This window comes from Somniosus microcephalus, chromosome 20 (assembly GCF_052327205.1).
Source record: "Somniosus microcephalus isolate GS21.2 chromosome 20, FLI_Smic_1.0, whole genome shotgun sequence".
Lineage (NCBI taxonomy): Eukaryota > Metazoa > Chordata > Chondrichthyes > Squaliformes > Somniosidae > Somniosus > Somniosus microcephalus.
The window spans coordinates 33,782,221-33,794,922 of record NC_141006.1 but is presented as its reverse complement, the minus strand read 5'-3'; the positions used below and the strand labels follow the sequence as shown (position 1 = coordinate 33,794,922).

The 12,702-nt window shown below is 44.6% G+C and overlaps 1 protein-coding gene across 4 annotated transcripts in view; it reads right to left on the bottom strand.

The window, feature by feature from the left end:
- The window catches only part of LOC147103114 (angiopoietin-2-like), a 221,696-nt gene that overhangs the window by 43,316 nt on the left and 165,678 nt on the right, over nucleotides 1–12,702 (bottom strand). The window lies entirely within an intron of this gene.

Genomic DNA, 12,702 nt, shown 5'->3' with positions numbered 1-12,702 from the left:
TCGTAAATGATTGAAATTGAATTCTCCTTTGTCATTGGAGGACCGGGCCCATGTGATTCCAGGTATGCTTCTGAACCACCTGCGTCCCTGGGCTCTGCGGGCCATTACGCTGCCCTCCACCTCGAGGCCCGAGACCACAGCTCTTCGCAGCCCGGGCGCCAACAGGTAATTCCATAAATGTTTCGCGGGTCGGAGGTGTACTCTCGAGGTATGCCTCCGACCGCAATTTCTAGGTCCATAAATAGGTTTCTAAACAAGAAACTTCTGATGATAACATAGAAATAGGAATAAGTGCAATTGAATTGTTGTAGAATAAGGATGCAGTTATTACTTCAATTTATGCCTTATCCGATGAATTGACCTTTCACATATATATTTTCAAACACAAACTGAAGTGTCAACCTACAATTGCATTTTTACAAAGTCTGAATCAAACATGCTTGATTCTGACGCAAATATTATGGGCGAAAAATTCGGCTTCGTAACGCCCGAATTTTTGGTGCTACAGGTACCTATCTGTGCCAAAAATGGCGTCCGTGCTGCACACACACTTCTACTGTGTGCCGTGCTGGACGCCATCTTGGTGAGGGCAGTAGTGTGTGCATTAGGAGCGTGCGCCAGAGGTATGCAGAGTGCGCAGATCGTGATGACAATCAACGTGCTGTCATTTTCATTGTCAACACTGGAGCTAGTGCCCTGTGTTCACCTCGCACAGCTGAACATGCATTCAGCATCAGCAAGGACTCCCCACCAGCGATATTTAAAGAGATCAGTGACCACTCGAAGGTTAGTTGCTGATTGAATTCTACTAGCTCTGTGTAAGTTTGTGGAACTGTTGGGAGCTTTTCACAGTTATTTAACGTTGGTGAGGTAACAGGCATTGGTGCTGCATGTGGAGAAGACCTTGCTTCTGACTTCAAGGGTTTAGACCACTTGCTGCCCATCATGGGTGCTCTAGTTGTTATCCCCCTTGGCCAGCAGAATGACAGGGAGATGAAGCCGAGGCAGCAAAGAAGAGGACAAGCTGCTCGCAGAGGGAGGAGGCGGAGGGGGAGAAGGGCTCTCAGCAGGTGCCCCATCGGGTAGTCCCTGTTGGCTCCGATTGTGAGCCACCTTGTTCTGCAAGAGAAAGGGAAGTGTGTCAGTGAGTGTGGCGCAATGTGTTTGGATGAAGTGCGTCAGTGAGTGTGGTGCAGTGTGTTTGGATGAAGTGTGTCAGTGAGTGTGGTGCAGTGTGTTTGGATGAAGTACGTCAGTGAGTGTGGTGCAGTGTGTTTGGGTGAAGTATGTCAGTGAGTGTGGTGCAGTGTGTTTGGATGAAGTATGTCAGTGAGTGTGGTGCAGTGTGTTTGGGTGAAGTGTGCCAGTGAGTGTGGTGTAATGTGTTTGGATGAAGTGTGTCAGTGAGTGTGGCGCAATATGTTTGGATGAAGTGTGTCAGTGTGTGCGGCGCAATGTGTTTGGATGAAGTGTGTCAGTAAGTGTGGTGCAGTGTGTTTGGGTGAAGTGCCTGTCATGGTTGAATAGCTGACCATGTGTGCAAGCTGTGAGATGTGGGTGTGAGTCTTGCAGCAGTGGTAAGTGTGTGAGGGTGAAGTGAACCTATGGGCTGGATCTTGCGGGGGGGTCAGCAGGCGCAATCGGTGGCGGGTCGGGTGGGAAAGTGTTTTTTCCCCAACAGGTCGGGACCTTGCTCTGAACCCGCCACCATTTGCCCTTCCCCAATGTCGGGTCTGCCAGCACTGAGCAGATCCAACACAGTGGCAGGGGAGGCAATTAAAATCATTAGTGGCTTGTTTACAGCCACTTAACTGGATTTTTTCCCAGCTTTTTGGATTTGATAGGTCGCCCACTGGTTTCCCTCTGTGAAGCTGAGGCAGGAGGTCAGTGGCCATTGTTTCAGCTGATGAGTTGACAGCTTCAAATATCAAGTTAAAGCTCCCAGCTGATTGAGAAATGTTCCCTTGGCCACTAGCTTCTCTGAACTGCATTTCCACTACAGATTCAGAATGCTGCAAGCCTTTACACAAGTCTCCATCCAATCTGACCTCATTACCTCAACCACCTTTGACAGATTGCTTCTGTCATCTCTACTTCACCTGCCATCTATTCCATCAGCATGGGTGCCCTTGAAACTCTCTCACTTTGGTCCTCAAAATCCTACTACGATCAGCCCCAACACCAGCAGCACCAGGCACACCACCAGCACCAACAACAACACCAACCTTCTTTGAAATAAACCGATGCTGAACAGGACACAGGGCATCAGCACCCGAGCACATTGCTGCCCAGGAGGCCATGGATGGCCTCACCATGGCCAGATTTACTTCACTTGACTCTGTACACCCTGGCTGACACATGATGTGCCAGGTTGGCACCACCCCACACCAACACCATAAAGCATCCTTACAATGCCCAAGCCATTCCTTTCACACACATCACCATTGTGGGGGGGGGGGGTGCGGTACAGTTATGTCTCACCATTCACTGCAACTCACTAAGCCACTTCCAAAGGTGCACACAAATCTCTCCAAGATGCAAAGTGTTGAAAATAAAGTTTTCAATGTTTGACACCACATTACAGAAACTTTACATGATTATTGCATAAAAAAGCCAAGTGCCTACCCTTGTGTGTTGTTAGTTGGTATGATTGGACTAGGATGAGGGTGAGTGTGAGGAGTGGCTAGTGAGATGGGGAAGTGATAATGTAGATAGAGGGATGGATGGGTGCAAGGTAAGTTGGTGTGAGTAAGGATGTGCAGGAGTAGGGTAGGGAAGGCAGAGTGATGAGGATGTGATGAGTGGTACAGCAGAATGAGGTTGAGTGTGGCTTTGTCCAACGTTCCGTGATCGACTGAGATTATTGAAACGTTTGCAGCACTGTGCCCAGGTCCTCCTGACCACATCCCTGCTTGCGCCCTCTTCTGCAATGTGCAACCAGGCTGTGTTGATCGTCTAGGGAGGTCTCTTCCGCCCATTGGAAGGGAAGAGGACCTCCCTGTGTGCTGTGACTCCCTCCATTTGCATATGGAGGGAGTCATGGGGGAGCCTGGGTGCAGCCCTGCACCTCTGTGCAGTGATTGTCAGTGTTTGCAGCACCTCAATGCTGTAGGACACTGACAGCACAAATGTAAAAATTAATTTGGCCATGGTCCCTTTAAGGAAACCAGCTGATGACATGTCATCAAATGACATCAGACCTACTTCCTCTAATTGGCCGGCAAATGCACTGGGTGGGCTTAACAAGCCCAATCTCGGGAAAATCTTTTCAGAGGCCGGAATGGAGACAGCAGTGGGGTCTCGACCTGCCACCAATGTCACCCACCACAGACCCGCCAAGTTTCATAAAACCGAGCCCTTGGACGTTGAAGTGTGAGTCATGTTTGGTAGACATTGTTGGTAGGTGGGTGATGGGGATGTGATGCATTGAGCGGTGTGTGAGGCTAGTGGTGCAGATGGTGGGATATGGCATTTGAAGATTAATTCACTGACCTTGACCACTCGAGTGATGTCATTAAAACTCTTCCTGCATTGCAGCTAGCTCCTCGGGATGACACTGCTGCCATTAACAGCTATGGCTATCTGCTCCCATTGGTGTTTTTGAGTTTGCCTGGAGGGGCTCCTGGCCCCTTGCAGAAATAGGACTTCTCCCCTCCTTTCCACCTCTTGCACCAAGGTCACATGTGCTGCGTCCAAGAACCTTGATGCATGCTCTCACCCCTGTTGTGACATTTGTAATATCTCCCCCAGCCAGTGACATTTGTAATATCTCCCCCAGCCAGTTGCATAAGCTGCTGCACGGTGAATGCACCTCCCCTTTAAGAGGTGCAGACTTCCTTTAAGAAGTGGAGGCTAGCTTTCATTGGTGCTAGCCTCGCACGAACTTAAACCCCCTGCTGAGCGTTCAGCCACCCAGCAGCACGTTCAGCATCGGGCATTCCTTTCAACTGGTGCGGGGCGATCGTGCCTTGCGATCCCTGCGCCCGTTTTGGAGTGCAATCCAATTTTTAGCCCATTGAGCTTTGATGATCGCCACCAATCTAACCCTTTGTTTGGCTACATCCCTTTTAGTTAATGTCAAATCTCAAGTAGATTCAGTGATGTTCATTTAGATTTTATATACTTTATTTTCACTGTTGCAGAAAATGTTGGCTTTATGCTTATACTCCCTTTTTAGAAAACCCTCAGAGGGTGCCATTCAAACTCTCACTGCGGCATCAATTCAAGGTTGCAGCCAGCCAACGATAGGTTTCTCATGGACAAAGAAGTACTAGATTCCATCCGCACTGTGAATTGTAAGCCAAAGCGAATCCAATGTTGGCTACACACCGTGCCCGGCCTTGGCAGTGTAAATCCTGCTGACCTGTGATCTCATACCAGCATGAAAAACAGCCCACCTCTGGGGTGGCTGCCAGTTCAGAGAGACATCATTCAGACCATGATACGAACTCTATTAAAAAGTGGTAAAAGCTGAAAAAAGGAGTATTGGTCACAATAAGGGAATTTAAACCAACATGCAGATTATTGCCGTGGAAAAGATTAATCCCCTTTTAACAATGTGTCAAGCAGTCCTGGTTCAAATTCAACAACATGCTTGACAAAGACAAAATCTCTGTACTCTTCCCCAACATGTCGCAACAACAATCCCTTTAAGCGTCCCCTGCTGTACCAGTACGTCAGTTTCCTACACCAGTACATCATTGTGGCCTCTTTGAGTGAGCCTGTCAATTTAGTGCTAATTTGATGACAGTTTTGTGCTTGAAACTGACAACCATTTATTTTAAAATAGGTTAATGCTCCCATTAAAATGCCAGCGAGTGGAAAAACATGCACCCAACTTGTCTTCACTGTCTGCCATTTTAAGGGAGGCAGTAACCCAATTAAAATAATGGATTGCCATTTCCCAGCACAAAACTGCCCACAAATTGGCCCTAAGTTATCAGACGTAGTTAAATGTTTGCTTTATATTATTGGCAACATTGCTTTCTAGCCTGCTCTGCTAAATCAGCCACCTGTCCATGGTTTAGAGGGTGGGCAGGCTGGAGATTCTTCGAAGTGAAGGACATGGAGTGAAAAGCTCAAGCAACAACAAGCTTTTCATCGTTACACTGGATGATTGCTATAATTTTCTTCCTATAATGTAGAAATATATTGGTTGCAAAGATCCTATGTGAAATGATTTTAGGATTGCTTAACTCAGTGCCAAGTAACCAGGGATCCAACGCACAAAACTGCCCAAATTGGCAATTTCAGAAAGGCGACGGGATGGCTCATGTGCGAAATGGACAAAAAAGTTTCACTTATTTTGGGGAATGCTTTTTCGAGGTTGGGACTCGGGCACATGGTTGCCGCTTAACAAAGTGGGAAATTTACTCCGCATCTAATTGAGCAATTGGCACTTGTGCTGACGAGTGCCTGATTGTGCCCAAAATACAACTGCTTCATTCCCCTGAAGTATAAGTCCTCACCTTGATGAGCATAAAAATTAGTCATAAACAATAAAAATAAAGCGGAGCCTGGCTTGGCCTTTGTGTTGAGATGATGATGCAATTGGTTCTATTTATTGCAACGACTCATTCACAAAACATAGTGTGCAAATTGTAATTTCATTAATTCAACACCAATACTTAGCAGTGTTCCAAATGCTGTGCAACACATTAATAGCTTTGTGTATAGTTAGTCATCTTTAGGGAGTTTCAGCTTCTGACAGCGAAGCACCTCAACAGAAACAGCTTGACTGGAGCTCCAAGAAATTTCACTTCTATTCCCTTACAAGATGGTTAGTCACAGGTAATATTTCCAACAAATGCATATGCGGGAACGACCTGCTGTTGGTTAAAAAGTCAGTGTGGCCACAAGGGAGCAGTCAGATAGATGAAGATCGTGCAGCGTTTTGATAGAAAGCAGTTCAATGTACTAATGCATTGATGGTCACTGAATTTGTACCCAAACTCTGCTGCAGCACAATAAACCAAAGCTTTAAGCTCTCCCAAATAACAAGAGGGGACAATGCTTGACCTGGGGTTATTGATTAATTTAACTTGGCCTAATTTTGCTGAACATTGGAAAAATGAACCAAAAGTGGTAACTCATCGACAAGGATACACCACTGAAATGAAAAGAATAAAACAGGTCTGTGAGGCAGTTACATTCGGATTGAAGGATATGGTGAATGGTGCGATGGAGATGATGTAAAAGAAAAGATGGGTTTATTGGGGCTAATACCTTAAACATGCTGCTAAGAATTCTTCCGATTCCTCAATTTTAGTGCTCAGAGAGTTCATATTGAGAAGAACAGGATGGAAAGAACATTTATTGGATAACAGAGGCAAAGATAAAATAAAGGGGAAAGACACTAAAGCCTGGAAATCCGTCACGGACGGGGGCACGGAACAGGCGCTATTGCAGTCAATGTAACTGAATACCAGGCGCTGCCCGTGTAACGGGCAGCCAATCCGATACCGCCCATTTTGCGCCACTGCCCGAGACGAATTTCCAGGCCCTAATTCCTTGTTCTGGAAGAACGGCGCCATCCTGATCATTGTATGGGTAAAATAACTTAGTGGAGTTAGTAATAATGGAGTGGAGCAGAGCAGGGTACAGAGTATGTTTAGCCCTACAAATCCCAATGTACTTTATGGGTACAAAAATGATACACATGCTACTTGTGTTGAACAGCTATTATTCATAAAAATTATTTATTTTTCCATTTGATTCCGACTGAGCTACTACATGAGCCCATTGCTTGGAAAGTGTAAAATCTCCTAAAAAGGAATGGCCCGGAATTTGCGGTCAGCCGCGATGCGAAGGCGTTTGCCGCCGGCCCTGAAGTACGCTCCGCACAAGGACCTCGTGATCCCTGTGTCGAGCACTTCGGGTTTTCCAACCTTGAATTCAATTCAACAGAACTTAATGGGGATCCCCTTGTACGAACTGCTGTGACGTCAACAGGCTGTTTAAGCAACCAATCAAAAGGCATAATTCTGACAGACAGTGCACAAGGAAGTGAGTAAGCCTTTAAAATTCTAAGGGCTAAAAATTGAGTAGTGCCCCCTTTGGGGCGTTAACGTCACCGGGGCGCTACTTTTGGGGCGCTGCGAGGGATTATTGCAGCGCTACGTGCCGCGGTATTGCAGGCCTTCCTCCCCTTCTTAAAGAGGAGTGGCCTTGTGCAGCGTGACCCAGGGCCCAGCCGGGCCCCCGGGGATCGGGAGTGCTGGCAAAAGAGCCCGGCACTCAAGAGAAGTGCCAGGATCATGGAGCGCAGCCGGCACTCTGCGGGGGGGGGGGGGTAAGGAGGCCGGGGGGGGGGAGTGGAGGCAGGTGCTGGCAGGCGGCCAGCAACAAAAATGGCCACCCCGCACCCCGCCTTTAAATAGCGCCTCCCCGACCGCAGGTAGGCCCCCCTGACCCCGTCGGACATAACGTCCAGCAGTAAGTCAGGGGGCGCTTCCAAAGATCGCGGCCAGGGCGCGAGCGGGGCGCTGCACACGGCATTGACGTCATCGCTGGCGGCGCAGCTAACGCCTCCTGCTGGATTTTGCGGGAGGTGTTGGCGGCGCCGCACCCGGGCGCTAGTTGCTTTGCGCCCCTAACAGGAGGCACAAAGCAACTGAATTTTTCCCCCTAACTTTTTAAAATAGTTAGAGAGAGCAAAAGAAAGATTGGGGCTCTCACATGGGGAAAAGGCAAAACTAAAATAAAGATACACAAACTTAAACAAACTATATATTTTTTTAAATTGGAAAGCTTCTTAATTTTAATTGACTAAAATGGACAAATTTTACACTGCACAAAATTAAAATTAGTTTTCCAGGCCCTTAACATTTGTTTAGCAGTAAAAATACTGTTAAAACCACAGTTACATCTAATCCCTTTGGGTCTAACTTTTAGTGGGGAATTTAACAGCGTAATTACCGCGGAAGAACCAAAGTTTTTGTCAGTTTCAATGGTTTGGCTGATTACACAGATTGCCGCATGTGCCAAAATCCCAAAGTTGTGGTCAGTTTCAAAGGCGGTTTGACGACGTACTCTGACAGTTCGCCGTCATACCGACTGCAGATTCAGGGCCAAAGTGTTTTTATTGTCATCATTTGGAGCACCAGACACAATGCCCTATATACAAACACAGCACACAAAAACAAAGGAGCTCCGAATCTGAAATTAAAAGGAAAATGGAAATGCTGGAAGTACACCGCTTAGTCTGTCCATATCTAAGAAGATAAAAGACAGGCTCACGTTTCCAGTGTGAACCCTTCCACATTCTGATTAAGGGACGACACCTAAAATTCTCCCATCGTCTTTCTAAGATGTTGACAGATCTCTTGGGTTTTTTCGAATATTTTTGTTATGAACACAAAAATAATTGTCTCACATGCCTGGGTGACACTGTCTGTTTTAATAGTTACAGAAATATTCTATTGAATACTAAATGCATTACCAGTGGGTTGTAACTTGATATAACAGGTGGCTATAATACACACAGGGGCTTCAGATGACATTTTAACCATGAGAGTGAAGCTTGAGTAGCATGTAAACATCCATTGAACCCAGCTGCATTATAACCTCAAGACACTCTCAATCATTCATATGATATAGATTTAATTACTCATAAAAATTAGAAACTTTTGTTTTGCAAGATATTCCATTTGTAATTTGTCCTCATTATTATCCACTATGTCTACAATAGTTTCAGCATGGTTTAACATCAACAGAAAATAGATGGGTTTATGAGCAGATTAGACATTATCAAAGGATTTCCAAATTGAATATTACTTCTAAGCAAAGACCACTGGATTACTGGCAGTGAAATCCTTGGTCAGGAAATCCATTCTTTGTTGTGAAGGTTGTCACACCCAGGACCTTTCTAGTGTCTATTACAGGTGGCAGTAACTGTGCTTCAGCAATTGATGGTCAACTCGGTATCTCAACTTCTACACACTAGGGACAGAATTCAGATGACAATGACGGCCTAGATCTTGCTGGAGTGGGGCATCTCGCATTATGCGTCGTTAGTTAGACTTTTTCCCCGCACCCTTCAGCGCGAACATTTTTTGTCCGGTAAGTTGCTGGAAGTGTGAGCTGGTAACGGCGTGGCAAGGGCAACGGGGCATCTGGGACCTGAGTGAGCAACGGGGCCAACAGTGTATCTCCTTAACCAATGAGATTTAAGGATTGAGAAAGAAACAGGAGCAACAGAGGAGGGTGAATTAGAGTCAACTCAGGTACAGAAAGAGAAATAAAGTAAGAGTGCATTGAGAGAGAGAGAGAAAGAGGCAGAAAGGAAAAGAAAAAAAATTAATTAAAGTTTAATTCGAGCTTAATATGCAAATCCAGCAAGTTTTTAAAAATAAAGGGGGGGGTTTGAGGGCGAGATGCCGTTTGTGTGAAGCAAACAGTGGAATGGCATAAATCTCTTCTTTGCCTGAACTTGATGGCCGATTTGCACATTAACAACGACGTGTGTCGTGAATGCGCCGTTATTGAACCAATGTTTGGGAGAGAAGTGCTAAGCTTTGCTGTTGATATCCTGTACAAATTATTTTGGCCTTTTACAGAACATTGAGCTCCAGCTGCACCAGATCTGACATAAACATGGCAGTTTGGCTTCGATACCAACAAGGCTAGTGGTGCTTTTCTGGGCATGATCATGCGAGGACTGACAGCCACACAACATCTCTATGATGTTGTAAAGGACCTTAAGGGTTTTGAACTGAACGGAGTCCAGCAGAAAGAAATTGGTTTTCTCTGCAGCCTGCCAAACAATGTTTTGTGCAACACTGAAGTTACTGACTGGGACAAGTAGAGTTTTCTTCGGTTAACAGGCTTCAGACAGCTCCCTTCCCCCTAGCTGACGAGGTCCAATACCTGTTCATTACACCTGTCCTGCAAAAAAAGCAGACCTGTCAAGTCTCATTTAATGAACAATACTGATGTCTTGCTGGGCGATTGCTGCCTAGAGATACGAGTCTCATAACTGTATTCTCAGGCACAAGAGAAACAATAACTCAATGGGTTTCCAGTGTCGGGGGAAGTTGCACACTTAACATACACAATGTACAAAAATGGGCAATATCCACAGTAAGCATCATGCACATAGGATGTTCCTAACAATATCCAGTAACTCTGCACAAATCTTCAAGGTTGGTCACAGTTGCAGGCATAAGACAAGCTGGCAATCCCAAGCCTTCAGTGAAACTTGTAACATTTGATTTTGCTACTTTACCAGCAAAGTAATTTATACTTTTGATGAACTACTTGATGTTAATAATATTGAAATTCTCAGTTAGGAACTCCGTCCCCCCCCCCCCCCCTCCAGTAGCAGAGTTTGGTGTCCCAATGGTACTTTTTTTTCTTACATAGCTGTTGTGTCTCTTTTTATGTTGTGTTAATGATAAATTCCCAAACAATGCACTCTGGCTACTATAGCGCCAGGAAAACTGATCAACTTACAGGCATAGAACAAAGTTGCATTTGTTTTTGTGAAAAATATCTTTGATGTAAACTGCCATTTTCCTAGGGCAGTTTATCAGAAGCAGCTATGTATTTTCATAATACACATAATTTCAAATAAAGATTACAAGCTGCAAAAACATTGACTTTGGCTTCAGAATATTTGGGCTGATTCTTCTTAAAGCTGGTAGACCTGGTGTTAGGAGATTAATTCTGATTATTTGTTGTTTGGCAGATTGAATGTTAAAATGAACAAGCTATTATTGAAACTGAACACTACAGGATCTAAGCGCCACTAATGTAGATCGAATGCTATCCCGGCAACAACACTAATGCAAGTGTTTTTTTTAACCAGTTTTTCCCCACAAAAGGGTATATTTGAATGTTGGGTTGGGTTTTTAAAGCAAAGTTTATTCATACAAGGTGAAGAAAAAAGATGAAAGGTGGTTGAAATGCGAATGAGCGAGGCATTGAAGTTGTTTCCGCAAAGACCGAAAGCAATAAGCAATAACATGGTAATTAATAAACACCTGGTAATTAATAAACATCGAGGAGGACTCGAGTGAAGTATAAACACCGGCATAGACTGGTTGGGTCGAATGGCCTGTTTCTGTGCTGTATATCCGAAGTAATCCTATGTAATTAGATGCACTGTGTTGGGAATTCCCTGGTCCTGATGACTCAACAGGGGTTGTCTGGGATGAGCCCTCCCCCCTGGTTGTGAACATTGAGATAATTTAGGAGCAGATGCATACACCAACAGTCAGGTATTTAAAAACAGAAAGCTACTAGGGCAGGCTTTTACCCTGACTGAGAAGGTTAGGATGCAGGATGGTAGCTAGAAGTTATTTTAATTTGACCAAAACAAACTTTTCTTGGCCAAGAAAATCCATCTTTTGGATGAGATGTTAAACCGAGACCTTGTCTGCTCTCTCAGGTGGACGTAAAAGATCCCAAGACACTTTTTCGAAGAAGAGCCAAGGAGTATCCCCGGTGACCTGGCCAATATTTATCCATCAACCAACATCACTAAAAAACAGATTATTTGGTCATTATTACAATGCTGTTTGTGGGACCTTTCTGATTGCAAATTGGCTGCCGTCTTTCCTACATTAAAACAGTGCCTACACTTCAAAAGTACTTCATTGGCTGTAAAGTGCTTTGGGACGTAATGAGGTCGTGAAAAGCCCTATATAAATGCAGGTCCTTCTTTTTTTCTTTCCTGATGTCGGGAATCATTCTGTATTATTTTGCATAAACAAGTTGTACTGATTAAATTAAAAGTGAGTCCAATCATAACTGTTACTCTATTTGCTCACTTGCTGTCTGAAAAACAAAATACAATAGCTTAAGTGTTTTATTCTGGCCATATCTCACTAAAGCATGAATAGGCTGCCTATTGATAAGGTACACACAAAGGACTGTGCAATAGATACTATTCGGTTTGTATTTCAAGAAGGAATACATTGTTATATGCCCTGGGTTACACTATACAAGTAGAAATTGGGCAGTGATAGTCAATGGCAAAACGCAAGGGATACGGGATCTATGTAAGAGAGTGACTGACACTACTGAAACCAAGGTGGTAAATAGGGCATTTCCAAATTATTTGCAGAGCTCATGATCAAAAACTGAACTTTCACCTCCAACAATAGCCAGGCAGCACTGTGACAATGTGTGCTTGTAACCCAGAGAGAAGTAGAATGTAAGTTTATGCCTGTGATCTTGCACGCAACATGTTCCTGATCCCATCCATGTCATAGGAGATGGTGTTCTATAAATACAAGACTATCTCTAAATTAAAAAGCCCTATTAACCAATCCTCCAGTGCAGCTTAGTCTAGTAAAAGGTGTGCATTGAACACTTGCATAAAAATAACACTAATGAACCACATTCCTTATAATCGTAAGTCGTAAATCTGTGGAATTCTCTGCCCCAGAGAGCTGTGGAGGCTGGGTCATTAAATACATTTAAGGTGGAGATAGACAGATTTTTGCAAGATAAGGGTGTGAAGGGTTATGGGGAGCGGGCAGGGAAGTGGCTTTGAGCCCAAGATCAGCCATGATCTTATTGAATGGCAGAGCAGGCTTGAGGGGCCAAGTGACCTATTCCTGCTCCGATTTCTTATAACTTGTAGGATGCAAAGCATAGGAAGTATATTGTAGGCAGCTCCTCCATGACACTTATGGGCTTTATATTAAGATCAAATTGGACTGAGTAATAAATCATTGTGTATCACTTTGGACTATA